General features: G+C 44.1%; 1 protein-coding gene across 11 annotated transcripts in view; it reads left to right on the top strand.

Annotated features, from left to right (window-relative positions):
* The window catches only part of zmiz1a (zinc finger, MIZ-type containing 1a), a 375,723-nt gene that overhangs the window by 77,678 nt on the left and 277,746 nt on the right, over positions 1–20,299 (top strand). Inside the window, exon 1 of one of the 11 annotated variants that reach the window (XM_067972505.1) lies at positions 1,162–1,179. The exons of the other annotated variants lie outside the window; for them this stretch is intronic. The gene's annotated coding sequence lies outside the window, so the exon portion shown is untranslated. Of the gene's footprint in view, positions 1–1,161; positions 1,180–20,299 lie in introns of those variants that run through there. 11 annotated transcript variants of the gene reach the window in all.

Here is a 20,299-nt window from a genome sequence, read left to right as displayed (position 1 = left end):
AGGTCTGTTGCCTGTCATAACTTCTATTGCACACTGTTAAATCGGTGATTTATTTTAAAATACTGAGGTGCATTTATTATTTGGGTGGTTCTTCTTGAATGAGCACTCCCTTCATTATCTGTTCCTGGGGACTGCGTATTGAACAACATTATTTGTTGGTCCATCCCTTTGTCCGTTCTGTCCCCTTTTTTTTCACCCGTCCCCTCTCCTGAAGGCGCTGACTTTTGTTGGAGGTCTCGCAGGCCCTGGGCGCTCTTGGCCAAGTGGCCGTTCTTCATGCCTCAAGCTTGCACAATGAGTGTTCGCACGCTATTCCAAATCAGGGTTGCCAACCCTCCAGGATTATCCTGGAGGCTCCAGGAATTAAAGACGAATCTCCATTCGCTGCTGCGAGTAAACCCAGGACAAAAATTCCTGGGGGTGTTACAAAACTTGTATTTTTTTTCATTGGACACTTAAGTTTTTTAGTTTTTGGGGGGGGGGGGGGGGGGTGGGGGGGAAGAAAAAGGCCGTTCAATTGGGAGGGGCGGTTGGAGGCAGGAGGTCATGTGATGAAACCTCCAGGAATATGTTCAAGCAGAGTTGGCAACCCCACTCATGTGGGCCACTGGGTCTGCTTGGCTGGCTTTGGCCATTACAGTAGAATGTTTCTTTTAGAAATGGCAAGTCTGCAGACAATTTTACAACCTTTGAATATACAGACAGTATGAACTAGTATTCTGCCTGCTGTGAACTTGCGGTTTTATCTGCTTTGCACCTTCTTTCTAGATTTGGGGATGAATTTCATTAGCCATGTACTTCCAAGGCCTGCCCAGTCCCCAGATCTTATTGGTGGGTTTACACTTTTTAAAAAAAAAAGTTCAGATTCTTCAGTAAAATCGGTTCCCTGAGACATCCCCTTTAAGTGGCCCAGTTGCAAGGGTCAGTTTATTTATTTTTTCAAATTATAAATGGACTACCAGTAGATGATTAAAGAATGGAACACAGTGTCTGATTATTTCTGGTCAGGGATTTTACGCTCGAGTGACATTTGCTACAGAGTAGTACTCTGGCTGGCTGAGCAGTTGGGAGTGTCGGATTTGCGAACATCTCTCTCTCTCTCTCTCTCTCTCACCAGAGACCAGAATGGAGGACGAAAAAGAAAAGAGTACATTAAGAGCTTGGCCACACAACCTGCCTGTGAGTTACTCCCACCAGGGTCAGCTGCGTCCCATCAACCTGTTCGCATTTCGACACCACTCTTCCTGTGTGTGTGTGTGTGTTTTTTTTAGATTACTTGCACGCAGCCATTTTCGACAGTCTGACCTTTGTGCTTACGACTTTAAACAATCCACATAGTTGGCACGTGATAGCAGGTTTTTGCACAGGACTCTGCAGGGCTGTGCAGGAACCACTGGAGGGAAGTGGGTGGAAACAAAGAGGTGGTGTTTTATAAAGGGATTTAACCACTCCATTAATTTGCAATGATCCCTGATCTGTGCAGATTAAGTTTGGCAGAAATCCAACCCTCCCGTCCATGTTCTGTGCTTGTGGTAAAGCCACCATTTGAATTCCAATCCTTTCGTTGCATACCTGTAGTGTATGCGTGCTTTGAAGTGATCAACTTCATTAACAGTTTGGTGAGAACCTTGTTTAAAATGAAGGCGTGAATGAGCATCCTGTCATATCTTGCCACCTATCTTTCATTAAAGAGAAGTGAAGAGTTGGTGGAAGAAGCTGTTTAAGAAAAGAAAGGTCCTGGAATCTTTCCAAAACTTCTCTTTCAAAGCAATTCCGATATAGTGAGGGCCTCTTCAGTGGGGTTCCTCATCTGAATCTTTATTGTGTCAGCCTTAGCTCAGTGGTAACACTCTTGCCTCTGAGTCAGAAGGTCATGAGTTCAAGCCACGCTCCAGAAACTTGAGCACATAATCTAGGCTGACGCTACAGTGCAGTACTGAGGGAGTGTTGCACTGTCAGCGGTGCCGTCTTTTGAATAAGATGTCAAACCGAGGCCTGTCTGCCCCCTCAGGTGGACATAAAAGATCCCACGACGCAAATTTGAAGAAGAGCAGAGGAGTTCTCCCGTTGTCCTGGCCAATATTTTATCCTTCAACCAACACCTAGAAACAGACGATCTGGTCATTTATTTCATTGCTGTTTGTGAGACCTTGCTGTGCGCAAATTGGCTGCCGTGTTTCTAGAATTACAACAATGACTACACTTCAATAGTCCTTAATTGGCTGTAAATTGCTTTGGAATGTCCTGAGATTGTGAAAGCCGCTATTTAAATGTAAGTTCGTTCTTGTTCTTTCTTAAGATGCACTGATCGGAAATACTGACTGACTGACAACAGGTAATTAGCTTATGACAAGTGCCTCTTAAGTATTAAGAGCATAATATCCTTCAGGTAAACAAGTTGACCTAAGAGGCTAAATAGCCTAATTAGATCTAAGGGGACAAAATAAACTAAGTAGAGGAAACCAACATTAAAGGGATCCAATTGCATTAAATAAGTATCTGCTACACATAAATAATCAGAGTAATTAATTTCAAATCAAACTAATCCATCAGCTAATTAATACTAGACATCAAGTGATTCTATTAGTTCGAGAAATAAATTAGTGGTAACTAATGAATAAATAAAGGTTAGAGATGGCAGCGCAGGCTGTGTGTCAGGACAGTAATATGTAGCCGTTTGTGAACAGCGAGACTCTCCCGGTTTGCCATATCTGCAGGAAATGTCTCTGCCTTGAGATACTCCAGTTCAGAGTCGTGAGCTGGAGTGCGAGTTAGAGACACTCCGACACATAAGGGAGGGGGAGGAATTTCTGGATAGTTTTCTCCAGAGCACAGTCATACTTCAGAGGGAAGTACGGGTGCAGGAAGGGGAGAGTGTGACCGTCAGTCAGCAAGGTAGGGGGAACCAAGGGGAGATAGAGAAGGAGGTCCGGCAGACACTGGTCCTATCCAACAGGTACAATGTACTTGCTACCTGCGAGGATAAGGATGAAGACTGCGGGGTAGGATGGTCAGAATGCTAACCATGGCAATCTGGAGGAAGAGGCAGTCCAAGGGGGGAAGGAGCAGTAGAAAGGTTGCAGTCATAGGGGTTTCTATAATTATGGGGATAGATAGTGTCCTACCTGTTGCAAGGGTAAAGGATATCTCTGAGGAACTTGGAAAGGGAGGGGGAAGATCCAGTTGACATAGTTCATGTCGGGACCAATGACATAGGGAAGAAAAGGGAGGAGGTCCTGCTAAGGGAACAGCAGAAGTTAGGAACTAAATTTAAAAAAAAACAGAACCTCGCGGGTGGTAATCTCGGGATAGACAGATCAGGAAGGTGAATGTGTGGCTGAAAGACACAGTGTGGGAAGGATTTCATGGCACCAGTACTGGGACAGGAAGGAGCTGTTCCACTGGGACGGGCTCCACCTGAACCAAAATGGGACTAGAGTCCTAGCAGAAAGGATAAATAGGGCTGTGGCTAGGACTTTAAACTATTAAGACAGGGGGAGGGATCTGGTGAAAATAATATAAGCCTTAAGATAAAAGAAACAGGAGATGAGAGTAAAGGTCAGACCAAAGTAAAGAATAAAGGTAACATAAATGCTCAGGGAACAGAACATAAGTATAAAATGACTGTTAAAAATAAAGTGAGTGGAACCATTAATAAAAACAAATTAAATTGCCTGTACAGCAATATGCACAGCATCCAGAACAAAACGGGGGAACTGGAGGCAATAATTCGTAGTGAGGAGCCAGATGTAGTAGGGATAACTGAAACATGAGAGCAGGACTGGCAGTTAAATATTGCAGGGTATAATATATTTAGAAAGGATAAGGAAGGAAGATAGCTGTACCAATTAGAGATAACATAATGGAAGTAGAAAAAAATGGACATAAGTAAAATTAAGATAGAAACAGAATCCATATGGATTGAGACAAAGGATAAGAACAGATCGATCACGTTAATAGGGGTATTCTGCAGATGAACTAATAGTGGAAGGGAAGTGGAGGAAGAAATATGCAGGCAAATCTATGAAATGAGTAAAAGACATAGAATAATAATCATGGGAGATTTCAATTACCCCCAAATAAACTGGTGAGAAGAGATAGGGAAAGGAGGAAAGGGAATGGAGTTTTTACAGTTTGTTCAAGACTCCTTTCTTGTCTAGTAAATAAGAAGCCCAACCAGAGAGGAATTACTGCTGGGTCTAGTAATGGGAAATGAACTGGAGCAGATAAGAGAAGTAAGTGTAAAGGAATATCTAGGCAATAGCGATCATAACATAATGAGGTTTAAAATAATGATTGAGAAAGACATAATTAAGACAAAGACCAAAGTGGTAGATTGGAAAAGAAGCTAATTTTGAGGGGATGTGAACAAGGGAAGATAAACTGGAAAAAAACTTTGACAGACAGAGATAAAACAGCAGTAGGAAACATTTAAAACGGTGATCAATGGAGTTCAGAAGAAATATATTCCGTTAGAAAACTAGAACAAGCTAGCCAATAATGAAAGACCACGGATGAATAAAGAGGGGTAAAATTGAAACAAAAAAGGCAACAAAAAAGGAAAGGATGACAAAAGGGAATACGAAGAAGTTAGGATAAAAATCAAAAAAAAATTAGGAAAGCAAAGAGGAACTACGAAATTAAATTATCGTGGAATATAAAAAGAAATGGTAAAGTATTCTATAGACTCATAAATAACAAAAGAAAAATCAGGATAGGGACAGAGCACACAGGTAATGACAGTGAAATGGCAGAAATATTAAATAGTTACTTTGCCTCAGTATTTACCAGGAAGACTAACCAGGTGGGTATGACATTAGACGAAGAGATCAAAAAAGATATATTTAAGATAGAACGGGGGATGATAATTGATAAACTAATCAAACTTAGAAAGGATAAAACCCCTGGTCCGGATGGATTGCTTCCGTGCATATTAAGAGTTAGGGAAGAGATAGCAGAGGCAATAATCCATGTATATAAAAATTCATTAGTAAAGGGAATAGTGCCAGAGGACTGGTGGACAGCTAATGTTATTCCTATATTAAAAAGGGAGATTAGCTTAACGTCGGTGGTAGGAAAGATAATGAAATCCTTACTCAAAGATGTAATGGAAAAACATCTAGAAACCGAAAATACAATAGAGAAGTCAGCACTGCTTTCAAAAGGGAAGGCCATGCTTGACCAACCTTATTGAATTCTATGAAGAAGTAACAAAGAGTAGACAAGGGTAATGTCATAAATGTAATATATTTAGATTTTCAAAAGGCCTTCAATAAGGTACCACATAGTAGACTCATGGATAAGGTCAGAGCATGTGGAGTCAGGGTACAAGTAGCAGGATAGATAGCAAGCTGGCAACAAAATGGAAAACAGAGAGTTGGGGTTAAGGGTAGCTACTCAGACTTGCAAAAGGTGGGAAGTGGTGTTCCACAGGGATCGGTGCTGGGACCACTGTTGTTCACAATTTACATTAACAATTTGGACTCGTTAATCGGAAGTACAATTTCAAAATTTGCACATGACACCAAGTTGGGAGGTGTAGTTAGCACAAAAGAAGAATGTGACAAAATAAAGGAAGACATCAATAAACTTGCAGAATGGGCATGCAATTGGCAAATGAATTTCAAAATAGATAACTGTGAGGTGGTGCATTTTGGTAGAAAGAATGAAGCCACATACTGCTTAGATAATAAGAGTCTAAATGGGGTAGAGGAGCAAAGGGATACACAAATCACTAAAAAGTAGTGATGCAAGTTAATAAGACCATTTTAAAAAAAAATGCAAACAAGCATTGGGATTCATTTCTAGAGGGATAGAAATGAAAAGCAGAGAAGTTATGTTAAACTTGTATCGAACCTTGGTTAGACCACACTTGGAGTACTGTGCACAGTTTTGCTCTCCATATTTTAAAAAGGATATAGAGGCATTGGGAATGTGCAAAAAAGATTCACAAGGATGATACCAGAACTGAGAGGATATACTTATCAGAACACGTTGGGCTCTTTTCTCTAGAAAAGAAAAGGCTGAGGGGTGACCTGATAAAGTTCTTTAAGATAATGAAAGGATTTGATAGGGTAGATGTAGAGAAAATGTTTCCACTTGTGGGGTTGTCCAAAACTATGGGTCATAACTATAAGATAGTCACTAATAAATCCAATGGGGAATTCAGGAGAAACTTCTTTACCCAAAGAGTGGTAAGAATGTAGAATGCGCTACCACAATGAGATGTTGAGGCAAATAGTATGATGCTTTTCAGGGAAACTAGACAAACACATGAGGGAGAAAGAAATAGAAGGATATGCTGAGAGTTAGATGGAGAAGGGTGGGAGGAGTCACGTGTGGAGGATAAATGCCAGCCAGCATAGACAGGTTAGGCCGAATGGTCTGTTTCTGTGCTGTAGACTCTATGTAACCCAAGAGAGGGAAAACTTGGCCAGGGTTCCCATTCCTGATCATTATCCAGCACCTTTGCTGGAAGTGAATGTGGGTGTGGATCACTGGTGAGGACAGGATTTGGGCTTGCCTGCTTTAACCCTGCAATTGAAAAGCTGACACTCAGTGAGAATGCTCTTATGAATAATGGCCATTTGGGTGAGGAACTGGAAAGCAACCAGCACATGTGGAATTTTACCCATCAAGGAGTTAACGCCTTCAGGAGATGAGAGGAAGAGAGTTGGTGGGTAGAACTGGTGAAGAAAGGAACCCATCAATAATTCCTCCACTCTATATGTGTGAGCTTGGACATTGAAAGTTCAAATCTTACCTTACCCATTGTTCACACATTGTTCCAGGAGTGGTAATTGGGGCAGGTGATGGGTTTATTTTTTGCGCCCTCACCAAGGAATGCTGAGATCAATTGTAACAATCGCCACCGCCACATTGACTAAGATTGGCTAACTCAGTATGGAACTGTAGGCCTTTCTGATAGGAATGGCTCAATGCTACAATGTGGTGCATTTACCCCTTGAATCACTAGGGGCACTTTCACTGAAAGAGTGAGAATAAAGCAGGGACGCACATGGGTGGTACACTTGGGTGGTACACTTGGGTGGTACACTTGGGTGGTACACTTGGGTGGTACACTTGGGCACCCACTTGAGTTGATTGCTGATGTTCCTCCCATGTGTATTAAAATGATTTGCCTCCTTTTTGTCTTCTACTGGAGGTGCTGACTTGTGCTGTGGTCTGGTTGCATGGGCACTGGGTGCTTCTACGACCTCACCCAAGTGACTATTCATGTTTTGAGCCAAGACACTGAGTCAGCAGGCCATACAATCATGGAGAGGCGTCGCAGGCAAATCTGGTCCTGTCCCAAGCCGATGTCCACAGACTTTCTTTCCAGATGGTGATCGCTGGATCATGGTCAAGAGTGGGATCCCGAGCTGATTTTTAGCCTGGCTGAGATCCTCTAAGTAACTCAACACAGATCAGGAAACAAACGTAGAACCTTCCTGCTTTCTCTGGCTGAGCAGCACGCCATTAATTCCAATCTCTGTTTCGCTCCTTGTATGTACCCGTAAGATCCTGGAAGATTATATACAACAAAATACTGGAAGATGCCAGAAAAACCACCCCAATAATGTTTAATTTGTTACAAGGTATTGTCTTTAAATGTTGCTGCTGCAATTAAGAGTGCGTTGATGGAGATATAGATTTCAGAGCTTTTTGTAGTTTCAAAATCTTCAGATCTTGAGACCAAATGTACAGCCCCATTCAACATTGTACAGTTGTATTACTCCATTTCTACCAGTGGGAAGTGCTACTAAGCCACGTAGATACTATAGTGACCCCTACTGGCAAAAATGCTGGCACTGTAATGGTGCAGCGGACTATGTTTTCCATTGGTCCATCGGACTTTCTGCAGACCTGCCTCATACAGAAAATAAATTTCCAATTGGCGGTATCCACAGAACTCTGTGGTTTTAGAATGTTCCTGTTACTTTATTCCTTTTTTCACCAGGACTTGGATTATTAATGCGCTAGGGCACTGGTGATGGTAAAGATACTTGGAGTGTTGGAGCCATGATTGGCTTGATGAGGGTTTTGGCATGTAGTACAAGCTCGATTCCTTGGCCTGTCTCCTTCGCTTCAAATATCACTATGTGCCATTTTCCAGCTTCCACCACTGTCACTCTGTAACTGGCTGCCAAGAGATTGCAAGGCTGTTTGACCCCCCCCCCATCCCTGCTTGGGGAGGTAAACTTAACACGCTTGGAGATTTACTTTTGGAGTGTGTCAGAAGTGGGAAATGTATAGTGTGTGAAAGAAGATGGACTTTTGTGTGGTGAGGCTAATTGTAATTGGTCCACTGATACCATGTGAGGTGTTAAATCCCTGATAACCCTTTTTTTTTTCTATTATTGTCCTTGGGATAAGACGTCAAAACAAGGCCATCTTTCAGATGAGACATTAAAGCAAGATCCTGTCTGCCTGTTCAGGTGGATGTTAAAGATCCCATGGAACTATTCAAATATGGAGTTCTCCCAAAGTCCTGGCCAACATTTCCCTGTCAACAAACCAAAAAAAAATACTGGTCATTTAGCTCATTGTCATTTGTGGGATCTTGCTGTGTGCAAAATGGCAGCCACACTTACCCACATATCTACAGTCATTGCACTTCAAAGTATGTAACTATTTGAAGTGCTTTGAGTCATTCTGAGAGATGTGGTAAGGTGCTATATAAAATGGGCTTTTACTATAATTGTAATTGCTAATGACCTCGATCATGGTAAACTATCAAAGAAGCTTTTTCTTTTACTTTGCTTTGACCTGCACAAAGGTGGAATCCAGTATATTTGCCGTATCTGTGGATGTTTCGAAAACTAAAGTCCTTTTAACAGCCTGCAATTTGTTACTTGTAGCGATCTGTCCTATCAGCCGCTGAAGAATATTGCCCACTTGAGATAGTTATGTGTGCTGTAGCCCATTAGGGATCAGAATAAAACATATCAGCTTTATGTCTAGATTTGTTTTCTTTCTATTTATTTAAAGAAGGTTTGGGTTTACCTGCTGTGAACAGGAGCGCAAAGTGACGGAATTGCCCAGAGCATTCCCAACAGCCAAGCCCCAAAAGTGTAGTTTCCAGTTCGATGGTGTTATAATGCTGAGGGGTTTATTTTGACTGTGAACCAATGTATAGTTCTCTCGCCCTGGCCCCTGTACTCAGAACGTTCACTGTTAGAGCCAGAATGCGAGTGGCTGCTGTGACTAGGGTTAAAACAAGAGCATGTATCTAAAGACGGGTCAGACTTGCTAGTCACTGGAAACACAAGGCAAAGGTGGTTTTATGCCTTTTTTCCTTCCTTTTTGGAGTTGGGGAGTAGGGAAGAGAGCTGAGGATGGAAAGGACTATGTATAATAGAACAGGACAGGACAGTGAGCTGCTCCTGTACATAATTATTTGTTTAAAAACCCACAGGTTGTCATGCGTGCAGGAGCACAGAAGTGGCTTGACGATTAATTTGTGATATGTTGGTATTGGGAGCATATGCACAGACTATTCTTAAGTTTGGGAGAGGCACATGACAGAGTCCGTTTGCTGAACCCGAAGAAAGACTTGATTTTATGTAGTGACTGTTATGTAGGCAGATACAGCAACCATTTTGCAAACAAGATGCCACAGAATGACCAGTTAATTCATTATTGGTGACGTTGATTGAAGGAGGAGAGCTTCTTGCTCAAATTCAAATAATTGCATGAGATTTTTTTGATGCCGAGCTGAATAGGCAGATTGGACCCTCGATTTGACGTCTCATCTGAAGGTCAGCACTCCCTCGGCCTGGATTATTTGCTCAAGTATTGAAATGGGGCTCGAAATCTCAGCCATTTCATTTAATTGTTTTTTAAGAGGGTGGGTGAATCGCGACTCCGCGACCTCCATGAATTCCATATCTGAGAGCAAGGGTGCTGAAGATCTGAAGATGAGAGCAGTCAGATGGTGCTTGTCTCAAGTCATTGTTCCAGTGATGAGCCCCTCTGAAGCGCTGTCTTTCTGGTTTACTCTCTCTGACCTTATTTGAATCCACAATTCGAGTCATTACCTTGATGGTGCAAACCTCTCACAGCAGCAGTGAGAACCCAATGCCATTTCTATTGTAATTACACTGAAGTGCAGTGTTCAGCAGGCCTTGGAACAGACCATCTGGAAGCTAACTTCTAAAATCTCAAAGGGTTGCCATCTTCTCAGTTGTCATGTCCTCCATCAGTGCTATTACTACTCTGTCTAATTGTGTGTAAAGCTTTTAAGATTTTCTGATAAGGCGGTCTGATTCTCTTTCTTTCTCTCTCTCTCTCTCTCTCTCTTTCTCACTCACACTCACTCACTCACTCACTCACTTTCTTTCACTCTCTCTCTCTCTTTCTTTCTTTCACTCTCTCTCTCTTTCTTTCTTTCACTCTCTCTCTCTCTTTCTTTCTTTCACTCTCTCTCTCTCTTTCTTTCTTTCTTTCACTCTCTCTCTCTCTCTTTCTTTCTTTCACTCTCTCTCTCTCACTCACTCTTTCCTCCCCCCACCCCCACCACCCACCAGCCTTGAGCTAATTTATACACAGTTGGCTTAAACCACCTCACTGTACCTGGGCTAATTGTACAGGTGGGCGGTGTGCACTGGCAGCGAGCTCTGATCCGCATCCACCATATTGTCTCTGGGGATGTTTCCACTGCAGTCAACAGTACACCTCATCCTGTGCGGCTGTGCAACCTATTGACTAATCTGGTAACCCCTCGTCAAAGCCTCTTCACCAGAGGACAGTCCTCCCTTAAGTATTCTTTCTTAGGGCAGCATATTTCCAGAGTGAACACCAAACAGGCTGCAAGGGCTTCCTCTGGCACGTGAGCTGCTTTTAATGTTAATTTTGTGCTGTGTTTGTGTCGCAGCACTGCAATAACTGGCGGCAGCCAGTTTATATCAAAAAAATAACGTATCTGGCAAGCTTACTTTTAGCACTGACACAGCACAAGGCCAATAGAAAAGCTGCTTTAAATAGAATTTTTCTGCTGGAGCCCTGAAATAGTCAGGTAAAATCTGCTAACCCGTTACAGGAGCCCCAGAGGTACTTGGCAAGTACTAACCTGTGATTCACTTGACAGTGTTACGATTGTAACCTCGCTACATCACTGAAGAACACATTCTGCACTTCATTGCCGACAGATGTTTACAAAAGTTATGTGTCTAGAATTGCTCCTGAAATTCCAGCAGTTCCACAGACAGCCGTCGGTGGTGTGGTGAATTGTAAAATGGATTCTTTTTGGAAATGTTGACAAGGATGTGGAATTGCTGAGGGAGTCCTGGGAATTTGACTTGAGGCCAACAGCCAAAAGCTGCCTTAATGTGGTGGTGTCTAGATAAGGCTGTGCTGGGTTCCAGCAGTTTGACTGGACCTGCTGTAATCACTACAACAGCTTGGCTCGGTTGGTAGAACGCTCACCTCCAAATCAGAGGTTCATGGGTTCAAACCCCACTCCAGGACCAGGGTTGCCAACTCGAGTTGGAAATATTCCTGGAGGTATTGTCACATGACCCTCCAACTGCCCTTCCCCCCCATGCTCCCGCCATTGGCCGCCCGACACAAACCCTCCACTTGGCACATCGCTGTCCCCCGCCAATCAGAAAGTGAGCAGACCCCCATTATCCAATTGGGATGATTCTTTACTGTCTGTCAAACAAACTGCCCTGCCCGCCCCCCCCCCCCCCATCTCTAATATTTTATAACTAATAAATGAAAGTGTTGAAAGAAATTTTTTATCAAAACACATTTTCTTTAGTGCCCTTATAATTTTTCTCCAGGTTTGCTGGAAGCAGTGTCCAGGAGAATAATCTTTAATTCTCGGAGACTCCAGGACAATCCTGGAGGGTTGGCAACCCTTATAAGGAATTGGCATAAACTGGGCTGAAGCTCCAGTGCAGTACTGAGGGTATGATGCATTGCTGGAGGTGCTATCCTTTGGATGAGATGTTAAACCAAGGTTGTATTTGCTGCTCCAGGCAGGCGTGAGGAATCCCCCAATACCATTCGAAGAAGAGCAGGGTAGCCTGGCCAGTATTCCTCCTGCAGCCCATAAAGAGATAACTGGTCATCCAATTGCTGGTTGTGGGATCATGCTATGTGCAAATTGGCCGGCTGTGTTTGCAAACATAACATTGTATGTGAAGCACTTCAGGTTGTTTCTGAGAGATGTGACGAGGTTTTCTTCAGATTTTCATTAAAAATGGCGGTCTCCAGCTCATCTCAATCTCAGGCCAGCATCCTATCCTGGGCCAGGATCCACTCGTCTATCGCTCCTGTCCTCAGGGGTCTCCGGTAGTTCGCCATCTTTTAGTGCGTTGACTCCACCTCGATATATCACCCTCCACCTTCAAAAGACTCGTGAAAACCTAACATTTGGACCTTCCCTTCAGCTCCTTCCCCCCACCCCCCCCCCTCCCCAAACTCCCAATTCCCCTTGATATCCCAATTCCCCTCTTCCTTTTTGGTGAAGTACTGTGGGATATTTTGCTGCATAAAAAGCTCTGCATAGTTACAAAGGGAATGAAATTGGCCTTTGATGGTAGCGCAAAAGCAGGATAATGAATCAGCCGCCCATCTTGCACTCCACCTGTTTTTTTTAATATATATATTGACTTCAGCGGTAAAGATAGTCGGGCAGGGTGTAAAATAGGTGGCGGAACAGCCATTTTGTGCCACTGACGAAACTCCATTTTCACCCCCACGTTGATTGGAATTGGGAATTAAGCTAATTTATTTCATTGAGTGAAGGAGCTTGTTTTTTTTTGCCTTGCACCCATCACCTTGTAACTATTTTTCAGCTTTATTTAAAAATTTACTGCATATTTTCTTTGTCTTTGAAGACAGTGCTAAGTTATTAAAAAGACACGTTTAATGCTTCCACCTGGCTGGCATGTGCGACAGGTAGTTTTATAATAAAAACGTCCTTGCAAGGTTCCACTTAGTGACGCTGTCAGAATGGTGATGCCCAAATAAGGATGTATTGTTAGCTGACCTCCCGTGGCATTGCACACAGAGTCGAAACCAAGTGTAGTGTTCAGATGAAACAAGGTTAGGGGGTGGGATATAATTGGATCAGGGCGTGCAAACAGAATTCAGTCGCTATTTTAATGTCATCCTGTCTTTGTTATATATTTCCACTATAAATTCCTATGCAGGGCTCTGGGGAAAGAGCAGCGGGGTGGGACTAATTGTATAGCTCCTTCAAAGAGCCGGCACAGGCACGATGGGCCAAATGGCCTCCATTCTGTGCTGTAAGATTCTACGATTCCTATGTCTACATTTGAACTGGAAACTGCCTATGTAAACTTGTCACACTGTAGTTATACTTTTTGCCAGTGGTGGTGTTGTAGAGTAAGATTTTTAATATTATTATGGATAGATAAATTTCAGTGGGTGGAATATCCTGGGCAGCACACCCATTATTTCCCAATACACGTTATGGGGAGTATATTTTCACTTTGGTTGCAAATGCACTCACATTAGTGAGCAAAGGAAAATATATTTTTTGGTGTTGTGGGGTAGTGCTTATATTACTGCAGGCCACAAACTCTCCCTCCGCAGACTTGAGCACAAAATCCAGGCTGACGCTCCAGTGCAGTACTGAGGGAGTGCTGCACTGCCGGAGATGCCGTCCTTCAGATGAGACGTTAAACCGAGATCCCGTCAGCCCTCTCGGATGGATGTAAAAGATCCCGAGGCACTATTTCGAAGAAGAGCAGGAGAGTTCTCCCCGGTGTCCTGGCCAATATTATCCCTCAACCAATATCGCTAAAAAACAGATAATCTGGTCATTATCCCATTGCTGTTTGTGGGAAAGCTGAACTTTTATTAAAAAGAAAGAAAGACTTGCATTTATATAGCGCCTTTCACGATCTCAGGATGTCCCAAAGGACTTTACAGCCAATGAAGTACTTTTGAAGTGTTGTCAGAGTTGTAATGTAGGAAATGCCAATTTGTACACAGCAAGCTCCCACAAATAGAATATCTGGTCACTATCACATTGCCGTCAGTTTCAGTGATGTTGGTTGGGAGATAAATTTAAGGTGAGGTTAAGTGGCAGCAATCTCTTTCCTGAGTCTTTTTATCAGCGTGTGTTAAAATATAAGTGTATTGTTCCCATTTTGAATTGCTGTAATTATTTCAGCCCTGTCATTACCGATGACCTTGGTTCTGCTGTACGTTTCATTAGGTTTCAATGTGGCCCTCTCAGAGAGTGAGCAGGTGCAGGGGTCTGTGTCATTGCACTACACGGCTCTGGGTGTCACTGAGGGCTGCCACAGTTAACAGTGGAAGTTGAATTTCAGTGTGAGAGAAACCATTCTGAAAAATGTATTCATGTTTCTTGATTTGCTGTTTTCCTGCTGCAAATACTAAGCCAGATCTGCTGATTTTGATTGCCGGGCTGAGCAATAACCTTTTCATTTATCCTTTTTTGATTTTTTTTTTCCTTTGCCCCCGGCCCCCTATTTTGTCCCCTCCTTCCCAGAGGCACAGGTCATGCTCCAATAACCCCTGAGGACACTTATGGTGAGTCGAGGCACTCGGCGTCAGCAGGCTGCTTGACCACAGCTGGGCCCAATAGTCCCTCCTTCCCGCCCCCACCCCGACACGTATCATGTGTGTCTGTGTCTATATATATTATACATAAGGATATATATAATCTCAACTTTCATTTATATAGCACCTCTAACGTAGTAAAACGACCCAAGGCGTTTCATATATATGATAAAAGGTCATTTTTTTTTCGAGGAACCCCGGCTTACTCTTCTCATTCGACCAAGGGTGTTGAGGCCAAGATTTTCCAATTTATTTTTCTTTCCTTTTTTCTTTCTTTATCTCCATCTTCCTTTCTCTCTTTTTGCATTCTCTCTCCCCCTCCCTCACTCCCTTTCCCCTTCTTCCCCCTTTCCCCCGCTCCCGGGCCCCCTTTCCCCCGCTCCCGGGCCCCCTTTCCCCCGCTCCCGGGCCCCCTTTCCCCCGCTCCCGGGCCCCCTTTCCCCCGCTCCCGGGCCCCCTTTCCCCCGCTCCCGGGCCCCCTTTCCCCCGCTCCCGGGCCCCCTTTCCCCCGCTCCCGGGCCCCCTTTCCCCCTCTCCCGCGGCCCCTCTCCCGCGCTCCCGCTCCCTCTCCCTCCCCCTCTCCTTCCCCCACTCTGTACCTCACCATTGTGACGCAACCATCTCTTCACTAAGACCAGCTAACGCTGACTGACTGGAGATTGACCCTGGTATCTTCTGTTGGCCCAGCCACAAGCTGCCAATATCCATTTATCTTTTGACGTCCTCTTGTGCTGTCCACGGAGGGATCCTCAAGAAATTCGACTGATTGTCAAGCAGACAGGGAAAGAGCAACAATCAGGGTCCAGGGCACCAACAAACATTTTGGCAACTGTGCGAAACCCTGGGGCAAAGAAAGAAGAAACCCGTACTGACCCTGGTCTCTGGGTGTCGTAGTACTTTCAGGGGGGGGGGCTTTTGGGAGAATTGGCACAGAAATAGTATCTTGCTTTCCTAATTAGCCATGACCCCATTAACTGAGTGTAACTTGGTAATTAGAGACTGGTTGGGGGAGGATGTAAAAACACACTCGTGTGGTGACATGTGCCTGTTTGGGCACGGGTTTCCAGTTGGCATAGAGCTACTGTGCTGTTAGAGTTCAGGGCTATAAATGGATTGAAGAATCACATTGGGCGCAAGGGGAGAGCGATAGAAGAGGAGAAAAATAGTCTGGTCATGTTCTAAAAACAGAATAAACACTTGCTACATCGAGCACTGCCGCTCTGATAGTCTGGGATTTACTGTATGCTAAACTGACACTTACTTGCGTGAGTGCTATTGTTATACGTGAAATACTTATTAAAATACAGCAAGTGTGGAATTCTGTTTTATGTAAATAATACATTCATTGCTCTTGGCAGGGTTGTATTGTGTATTTAAACAGCACTTAGCCTGAAATATGCCGATAGGCTGCTGCATTAACCTGACTGTTAGTGAGGAATCTTTCAGCAGACTTGCAACAAGCAAGGAATTTAATTGAGGGGTTGCGGGGGTGGGGGGTAGGTCAGGGTTCATCGTTGGCACTGGTTCCGACTGCCTGGCATGATTCTCTGGACAGGCTTTTAACAAAAGAACCGACTCCCAGCCCTTACTGAGCCAGGGTCCAGCCTATCTGTCTCACACAACCTGGTAGCAATTCTCTTTTCTCCCTCCCCTTACCCCCACCCCCAATAACAGGCAGGGTGGGTAACTGCTGGTCAGCCTGCTCTTCACACAGAGAGCTTGTTGAACAGGCTCGACATAATTGGTGACGGCTGCCCGTAATGATTTGCAGCCAAGTCTAAGCTCTTTTTAAAAGAAAAATGAAAACATGAAGTACTCCTTTGGCTGTACAAAATGTTATTTAAAGAGGTAGTGTGTGTTCTACCTTGGCCATGTTTTTCAATTATTCTGCAGACTTCTGTCCAATAATCCTTATTAACATACACCAGCTGTCCTGGAAAGGTGCATGTGATTTTTATTTTTTCTCTTTTCCACTATTAAAGAGTACTTGCCGACCCAAGAATCCGAGGAGAGCAGGGAAGTTTCCAGCTTGGGCTGGAGGGGAGGGGAGGATATTATCTGGCGGGTGGAATGTTGAGGTCCTTGTGTTTCTGGATGATTGACTCCGGTAACCTCAGCTGGTGAGGTTCATTGTGCAGTCTTAAGGGGCGCAACTGTACAGAGTAAGGACGGTGGTGTAACAGTCTCCAATGCTTCCCCCTTCCCCACTCCACAACACATTTGTCTTCGTGTGAACACACCTGCGAGAGGGAATTTATACAGGTCGTGTTTTCATTTATGTGAAACCTCGTCTCCCCACAGCACCCACTCACCCACTTCTGAAAGTGCTGACTGATTTGTGTTGTGGTCGAGTACCCACCAGTGCTGGGGCCCTCTAGAGTCTCATCCATAGAATTACATTGAATTTTACAGCACAGGAACAGGCCATTTGGCCCATCAAGCCTATGCCGGTGTTTATGTTCCACACGAGCCTCCTTCTGCTTTACTTCATCTGAACTATCTCCATATCTGTCTATTCCTTTCTCCCTCGTGTTTATCTAGCTTCCCCTTAAATGCATCAATGCTATTCGCCTCAACTACTCCTTGTGGTAGCAAGTTCCACATTCTCACTACTCTGAGTAAAGAGGTTTCTCCTGAATTCCTTATTGGATTTATTAGTGACTATATTTATGGCCCCTAGTTTTGGGCTCCACCACAAATGGAAACATTTTCTCTACATCTAACCTATCAAACTGTCTCATAACCTTCGAGACCACCATCAGGTCATCTCTCAGTCTTTTTTCTCGAGCAAAGAGCCCCTGCCTGTTCAATCTTTCCCAATAGCTGTATCCTCTCAGTTCTGGTTATTCCTTGTAAATCTTTTTTTGCACTTTCTCCAGTGCTTCTATATCATTTCTGTAATCTGGAGATCAGAACTGTTCACAGTTACTCTAAGTGTGAGCATGTGGCCATTCTTCACGTGTGATTTCCAAACTGGCCGGGGTGCAGACATCACAACTGATATTATCCGACTCCACACTTCCTAGCAGTGGTCACTGGAAAGTGAACAGTAAAGGGAACCCTTGTTGACTTTCTGTTTCATTTCCCTCCCAAGGCCAGAGATGGTGTGGTTTGAGGGTAACTACTTGGTGGAGATAGGGTATTTCCCTGTGACCATCAGAAACCTGCTGACTGGTTTATCTGCGTTATTTTTGTTTCCCTGTTCGGAGTTCTGGGTGAATTGTGCATTGGCAAACCCAGGAGTTCTTGCACAAAGCCGAGATGCCTCTTTCATTGCTTGTAGGAGAACGTTGTCCATGAAGGTCAGCTTTTCCCCAGAAATTGAGGGCTTTCACTGACCCATTTCACCCATGGGGGAAAAAATGCCATGGCAACCCAGGTGGCACAAATAATTGTGGTGTCGGTCTACTCTGATATAATACAACTTTCAACTAAATAGGTACCCCCCCATGGCTCAGTGGCCATTCAGCCCATACTGAACAGGATGATTCCATGTTTGATCCCTCCTTTGTGCTGAGTTCACTGGGCCAATGCAGTGAGGAGTCTCCACTCCCCTGGTCTAAGGGAGGGAGAGGCCAGTTTTCCTGCACCTGATTGTGATCCAGAATGTGCCATTGCAGATATTGGGGGAAGACGGAATTGGACTCTGCTGTGATTCCCGCCGTGGTTGAATAACCTGCCAGCGCTTACTGCCTGGACTTGCACATGAATAATGGAGGATTGGAGAAGACATGGGAGGGCACCCTCAACAGAGGAGAGGAGAAACGAAATGAAATGGGCACATAAGAAATGCAGTGGCAACACTCTGCTCCAAGTTTTGTGTCTTTAGTTTCCTTTCTTAAACTTGTTGAGTTAGCATTGAAGTTCTTGGTTGTTTTGATCAGTATATGATCTTGGCAGAGCAGCCCAGGGCTTCAGTGACTTAACAGCTGTTTGTGTAAAGAGACTTCAGACAGCTGGGCAACACGATGTTTTTCTTTTCCTGCTACGTAGATCCGTCGAAGATATTTTAGCCTCCGAAGAGAAGCAGACGTCCTGTCCTCCTGCCTGATGGAATTCAAAATGGCTGACCACCTGTCCTTATTCCTTGCGCTCTCTCGTAGGCCTTGGAAGAGGCACTTTGAGGGAACAAAGGAAGTCAGAAAAAGTGAGTGGTTGCAAACCAGCACCACCCATTCTCCCACACCCCAGCACTGGAAACAACTTGGGGTCTTGACTCTACTTGTTTATAACCTTGAAGATGTGGAAAAAAACAGTCGTTATTTAAAGTGCACCACAAACAGGCACAGGCCTTGTTTAAATTGCCATTCACAGCAATTCAGCCTTGAGGTGGTGGATCTAATAAGGAAGTGCACTGTGTTCCTTTTGTAGCTCCTTCACCAGTTTATTATGCAGCTCTGTTAAGCTTCTTTGGAACAATTATTTCAATTTCTCATCCTAACTGTTCCAAACCTTAAACACAACTGGTGTGTGATAGAGTGAGTGTGTGAGAAGGCTTGAGGTAAAGTTTAACCACTGCACCATAATAAAGAAAAGGAATTGCTAAAATCCTCGAAGCCTTTAACCATTTCCTTCCCTTTGTCTTGCTTACTTTGAGTGAGTGCATTTTCTCAATTAGCCGCTGCAAGTGGGTTATGTTAGAGCACTGCAATGGGAAGGCCTCGCTGCTACTCCAAAGGCCAGTTTGTGCCAGACTTTAACTGCTGGATCTCACCTACGTAAATAAAATTTGATTTAGTATTAAATTAGTAGAAACGGAAAATCCTGCATAAATGTCAGAAAATTCTGTGCAATTAGCAGTTAAAAATCACTTGTTAAGGAGATTATACTGAAATAGGTTTCAGGTGTCAGCTTGGCTCAGTGGTAGTATCCTTGCTTTTGAATTGGAAGATTTTGTGGGTCAAGTCCGACTCCAGGATTTGAGCAAATAATCCAGGCTGACGCTGCAGTGCAGCACTGAGGGAGTGTTGCATTATCTGAGGTGTCGCCTTTCAGCTAAGCGTGAAAGATTCCATCGCACTTTTTCGAAGGAGAGCAGAGAGTTCTTTGTCCTGGCCAACTTTCATCCTTCAATCAGCAGAATAAACATTCGTCTCATTGCTGTGTGCAAATTGGTTGCACATCTGCCCACATAACAACAGTGACTGCACTTCGCAAAGGACATCCCGAGGACACCAAACGTGTCATATCAATGCGAGTCTGTCAGAATTGTTGCTTCAAGACACTACGGGCCGTACTGACCAGGAAGTCTCGACTTCCATTCCTGGTCTGTACTGAGGTAGCCAGAAAAACAGCTGGGATGCTGGAACTGGCCTTGGTGTCCCTGAACAAGGGAGGGGGAAATCAACCATTGTTCCTGCTCCTGTTTACTTGTCAGTGCCCCCTGCTGGAACGTGCTTGCATTTGGTGTCAGTCGTGGCCCAGCGCTACCACTCTTGCTTCTGAGTCAGAAGGTCGTGGGTTCAAGTCCCAGGTCCCAGGATTTGAGCTAGTGAGCCAGGCTGACACTCCCAGTGCCAGTACCGCCAACGCTGCACTGTCGGAGGTGCCGTCTTTCAGATGAGACATTAAACTGAGGGCCCTTCTGTCCTCTCAGGTGGATGCAAAAGACCCCACTGCACTATTTGGGGAGAACTCCCTTGCTGTTCTTCAGTCTCCTGACCAACATTTATCCCTCAACCAACACCTAAAATAACCTGGTCATGTATTTGCAGGAGCTTACTGTGCACAAATT

Source organism: Heptranchias perlo, chromosome 36, assembly GCF_035084215.1.
Source record: "Heptranchias perlo isolate sHepPer1 chromosome 36, sHepPer1.hap1, whole genome shotgun sequence".
NCBI lineage: Eukaryota > Metazoa > Chordata > Chondrichthyes > Hexanchiformes > Hexanchidae > Heptranchias > Heptranchias perlo.
This window is presented reverse-complemented; position numbering and strand designations above follow the sequence as displayed.